The sequence below is a fragment of the Aplidium turbinatum genome, chromosome 3 (genome assembly GCF_918807975.1).
Source record: "Aplidium turbinatum chromosome 3, kaAplTurb1.1, whole genome shotgun sequence".
Classification (NCBI taxonomy): Eukaryota; Metazoa; Chordata; class Ascidiacea; order Aplousobranchia; family Polyclinidae; genus Aplidium; species Aplidium turbinatum.
In genome coordinates, this window is record NC_137474.1 from 2,190,687 (window position 1) to 2,196,847 (window position 6,161).

The 6,161-nt window shown below is 37.7% G+C and overlaps 1 pseudogene; it reads right to left on the bottom strand.

Moving 5' to 3' along the window:
* Positions 1-1,902: 1,902 nt before the first annotated feature.
* LOC145766022 (uncharacterized) lies at positions 1,903-2,481 on the bottom strand (annotated as a pseudogene).
* Positions 2,482-6,161: the final 3,680 nt, after the last annotated feature.

Sequence of the window (6,161 nt, forward strand, 5' to 3'; positions counted from 1 at the left end):
ACGTGGACTCAAAGTGACAGCGCGACAATGTTCAACTTCTGATTGTAAATAGTCGTCGTCGTCGTGTGAGCCTTCAGTGGCAAATCGAGGTTGAAGAAGGCTGTTTTCTTAAAACAAATTTTGTCGCTGTTTCTCTATTTCTCTTCCCTATTCTGTGATCCAATGTGCACGTTTTAGTGGTTTGAAAAAAAGCCTCTAAAATACACCTTAAAAACTGACTTCCATAACGTAACCAGTTGGTTCCGGCCCTGATGGTAATGGAAGCAATTTAACATGTCGCTGTTCTTCTGGTTGAGCTTTGGATCATCGATCAGTTCATTGTTTGCAGCGGAGTTGGGGTTTCGTAATTATGAGGGAGCACTCAAACAGTCAACAGGATGCTTTCGTGACGTAACAAACATGTAGTCTCCTTCGTCATTTGAATCCGTTCCTTTGTCTTTATGGATCCGGCGGCAGTAAAATAGGACTTAGAAATAAATTGTGGTAAACAATTTTTTTAAAAGTTGTTGGCATGTACTTGTGTATAATTAGTAAGCTTTGATTGATAAACAAGCAGCTAGAAACAACAAGCCCTGTTTACGGAAGTCGTTGAATCTTTGGGCACTTATACTGTATCTAAAATAGGATCGGAATCTAAGAAAGTGATGGAATGCTAACGAACATTAAAGAGAGGAAGCTCTGCAAATATGGACATTGGAAAAGAAGGGGAGATAGTTTGGTTTTGGCTATACCATCGAAAGAAAAGTTTGTGGAAAAGATAGATCTGGAAAGGAAAGCGTCGACAATATTCTCGATTGGAGAGATGGACTCGACTTAGTGAGAAAAGCTACTCCAAAGATAAATACATGAAATTACTTTTGGGTCTAGTTTACTTAACTTCTCCCGGATAGCTCAGTTGATTATCTCTCAGCTTTGTGAACACAGAAACGACAATGTCCAGGGGCTCGGGTGTGCATTTGAGTAACCCATTTCAAGGATAGCTCTCCATTTAGCGGCACCTAGTGGATGAAATAATTCCCCGGCAACAAGATTACAACAATCGGAAACTTCACTCTGCCAATTTTAGTAACCGGTCCTGCGTAAGTGGTTCAAAGCCATGCAAAACTGCTAAGATAAAACATCCAACAAGGTTTTCTCAGTCTGAGAATACAAATTCTCACAATCAATCACATCAGTAGTGGTACAAAAAACATGCAACTGACTCAATAGTAATTGAACTCAGTTACATAAACATGGAAATAATAAAGATCAAAGGTTCAGGTCTCAGCTTGTTTAACACGATAATTAGTTTTCTGTCAATAGTTCAGCCATCCAACAACGAAATTGTCAAGGTAAAATGACAAAAACGTCACTCAAACTGGTAAACTGACTTGAGCAAATCTTTTATTGTGACTTCACAATGACTTCACAATGGACTATTAAACAAATTACGCATTACACTGGTCAACACAAATTTTTTGGCAGACAAAGTTAGAGTGTTTCTGGGGGTTTTGAAGGGCGCTGATTCCGAATATGGCCTTAGTTTTCCCGAATTGGCTCTAGTTTTGGAGATATCGCATAGGGTCATTTTGACCAAAATCCCATATTTGAGCCTTATGCACAAGATAAAAAAAAAAACGGTTTAACCATATTAGATATTTCACAAATGCAATTTAATGGTCAATTGTGAACAATAAAGACAGTTTTAAGTTTAAATACAGCAACACCACGAGATTTTTAGGGATTTTATATTAGATTTGTCATACTTGAAAACTTGATGTTACCGATGTCATATACACAAAATACACAATCATATACCGTACAGTAGTGTCAGTACATAAAACACTAAAAAATGTTGCATTAAATCAGTCAATCAACCTTGTATACTATAAAATTTAGATAAAAGGAACCACATTATCTTTTTCATTGTAAATTTAAAATAATGGTATGAAATACAATAAGATTAAAACTATTAACTAAATTTGCCCCGAAAAAATGTCTCTTGTAAGATTTTCGCTTGTGAGAAACTTTTGGGCAGTTTCTCAACAAGTTCCAGCAATAGTTTGCCATCATGTGCTCATTCCATCTGCCCTGATATCTTTCTTCCATTGTCTTGATGTCTTGGTGAAACCTTTCCCCTTGCTCTTCACTGTAATCACCAAGATTGTCAGGAAATCTGTCAAGGTGGTTGAATAGGAAGTGAACTTTAATGCTCATGTTAGCTCCAAGTTTTCCAAATGCAGATAACATCTTCCAAACTAATTCTCTGTAATTAGGTGCTTTGTGATTCCCCAAGAAGTTTTGTACTACATCCTTGAAGGAGTTCCATGCAGTGAGTTCATTGCTGTTCATCTGACTGGTGAAATCCGAATCTTTCATCAACGTTCGAATCTGAGGTCCATCAAAGACACCAGCTTTAAGCTTTTCATCGGAGAGTCCTGGAAATTAACTGCAAATGTACTTGAAGCAATACCCCTCCAATGCTTTGACGAACTGCTTCATTAACCCTAATTTAATGTGCAGAGGAGGAAATACAATTCTATCCCTGCGGGAAACTAAATGTTCATTGATTACATTGGCTGTCCCAACTTGAAGACTGGTGCGTTCTGGCCAGTTTTTCTTGCGCCAGTGCTGGGTTCTCGCCCTGCTGTCCCACAAACACTGGAAGCAAGGATACTTGGTATATACACTTTGTTGACCAATTAGAAAACTGACCATTTTTATGCCAACACAGATGAGCCACTTATGGGTATTGTAGTCAAGCTTTTCAAGGACAAGTTTGATGGCATCATACTTCTCTTTCATCTTGGGAGAATGTCCAATTGGTACAGGAGCAAAATGTAGGACGGAACGTAGGACTTTACAGTAATTTTTAAATTAGCTTTCGTTACTAATTATTATGCCATATCAAACAAAATTGCTAAGATTAACGTACTTCTTGGTGAGATGTTTAGGGGGTAAATACACTAGTTTGGGCTAATCTAGGGGTATAGGTATCTTCTAAACTAGAGTCAATCTGGCAAAACCAATGTCGTATTCGTACTCAGCGACCTTGAAAACCCCAGAAAACACTCTTAGATGTCCTTCCAAAAATTTTTTTCTCATTTTGTTGACCAGTGTTATCTATTCAACTGTTCAAACAATTCGTCGTCAACTTACGTTTGAAATTCTTTCAAAAAGACATTTTATTGGCAATGCACAGGGTCGTAGAATAATTTGGGCTTTACATCAATGAGATTCTTGGACCTAAGTTAAGACACTTCTAAGTTCTAAGAAGACGCACCATATCTAAGGAATCCGTAGCTTTTTCCATGTTCTCTGGCCCTTTAGAAAGGTTACCGGCTCTAAAATCGTTTTGGGCCTGGGTCTAAAAGTATCTCTAGTACTCCTTCGCCAACACTGCTGACAATGCATCTTGACTTTAAAATATTTAAGGAGCCTACATCCTGTCCAAGCCATGTCAGTGATGCAACTTCAAATTCACGTTGTGAAGGCAATCGAGAAAATTTCCAACTAACCGCGTTGGTCACCTTTTATGCAAACACAACACTTTTGACTGGGACTGTTTTAAGAACATCATTTTTATTTGATATTTTTTCTCCCTTAAGCATACCACTAGGTAGCACAATAACGTACAAGTGGTAGTTGACTTTTTTGATTTTTTCTTGTCAATGACTCAACGCCTGCTCTTTGTTCGATCCTCAAAATAGAGTTAAACTGTCTTGGATGAAAAGACAAGAACTAGCGGCTCATTAATGACCTTCATTGCCGTTCAGGCAAACATCGACACCGACAAAAGAGAGTTGAAACTGTCCGTCCCGTTACCTCAGTGGTTACACGCCCAGCTCAAGATCACGCGGCGCAAGTTCAACTCTCGTAGTGTGCGCTTGAGCAATGCATTCTAAGGACTGCTCTCCATTCAGTGGCATCTAGTGAATGGAATAATTCTCCGGCAACAAGACTTCAACAATCGAAAAACTTCACTCTGCCAAGCTCGATAACCGGCCCTGTGTTAAAAGCCTCTATAAGTATGCGAAACTACCAGGAGTAACCTATCAAGGCTTTGTTAGTTCGAGGATAAAGATTCAAAACCAGTCAACCAACCTGTCTCAAATAAAAAGACAAGAACTAGCGGCTCGTTAATGACCCTTATTGCTATTCAGACAAACATCGACAGGCCCTAGCGATTAGAACAAAAATTATTTTGTTATGTCATAAGGGGATTTTATTATCATCTATTCGGGCGTATCCGGATATTACCAACATAGCTCTTCCAAACATTTTTGTCCTTCATCAGACTCGACAGTTCGAGTTTCTGCACTCTTGTGCCCTGTTTTAATTGGTGGAAAAAGGTTTTTGCTTTCTTTTTTCGCTTTCTGTTTGTTTGGTTTTGAATCTTTATCTTCGGATTGACAAAGCCTTGATAGGTTACTCCTGGTAGTTTCGCATACTTGTAGAGGCTCTTGACGCAGAACAGGTCACTGCGATTGTCAGAGTGAAGTTTTCCGTTTGTTGAAGTCTTGTTGCCGGAGAATTGTTCCATCGATTAGATGCCGCTGAATGTAGAGCAGTCCTTAAAATACGTTGCTCAAGTGCACACCCCGAGAGTCGAACCAGCACCGCTTGATCTTAAAGCTTCTTCGTTCACGAAGTCGCGCGCTAACCAGCTGAGCTATCGGGGCAGACGATTTTCTATTGTCATAGTTTGATTCCAAAAGAAGTTGAAAGCACTTTTGAATCACATGCTGTAGCCTCAAACTATTCTCTTTGACCTTAGTTGTTCTGTAATCAACTCAACATATTCTTTATAGAACTGTACTCACAAGCCTCCCACATGTTCCATGACACGGAAATGTCCTTTGATAGTTTCACAATCGAAAAAAAAGTACGGAAGTCTGCAGGCGTAGCGGTTTTCAAATTTATTTTTTTTTGCAAAAATACATCAAGTTTTGCCCAGCCAGTTGCAATATTTTTTGTATGCTTTACCAAAATGTTATTGGTTTCTTGTTGTCAATATGTTTTGTTGTTGTGTTTCAACTAGGGACGGTATATTACGAGACGCGCAACTCCGTTGTTCCTTCAACATTAGAAGGGTCAATTGCCAATTTGACATTTTTTTACGCTTTACTGCAGGCTTGCTTTCAACTAAAAACCTTAAATTACTTTAAAACCAAATTAACTCTTCTTATATAACCCATAAAAAGTAAAATATTTTGTAAATTAGTAAAAAACGTAACCCTTCTAGTGTTGCGGATAAGCCAAAAGCGGATGAAGTTTCGCATCCCAATGATCTACTATCCCTAGTTTCAACATACCAACCTAAAGTGACATTTTTACAAGGTGGCAACTGACTTGTAGTGTAGATTGTGTAGTCATTTGTTGTTGATGGATTGGCTTTTATTGGAATGCATTGCTTTATTTGCGTTTTTGACAAATGAACAAGTATGGAAGGTTGAAAGTTTATAAGGAGGAGTAGTGAGAAAGATATAGATGACAACCATGTATGTAAATTAAAAAAAGGCTATTTTCAACAGCATCTTGCTCCCATTCACTGATGAAAAATAATAGTAATATGATGTTGCAAATTCAGTAAATCAATAGTTTTTGCATTGATTCAACGTCTGTAAACGTAGGATTAATGTGAAAAAAAATTGATTTACTCAGTTGAATCGCATAGCGAAAGATACTTAGTAAATTGATGTTCAAATCAAGCGTAACGACAATGTTTCACCATGATTTGCCGACAATGTTAGGCGATCCAACCACTTGGTAAATATTCTCATTGAATTGTGGCAACTACGGCAGGGAATAACTTGTCTACAGTTTGGAATTGCTGTCGGGTTACATCCGCCATCTTTCTGATATTTTTGCTGCAGTTATGACTTTTTAAAAACTTTAATTGATTCATGATTTATTGTATTTATTTCTCATTGTATAATTGGATACTATAACTATTTGAAAAAGACTTATCTAAGCTAAACAAATTTTGTTTTAAAAAAGACAGTTTTTTACATGATAAAAATCGTTTTAAAATACACTTATTTTTAAACGAAGCTAGACGAAGACATTTTTAGTCAAAACACGAAAATAATTTTGCAACCATGGTTCAAAATGTTTTGTCTGAAAACCCATTTGACCTGGAACTCATCCTCAAAGACAAAGTTGTATCTCAGCTGGCAAAC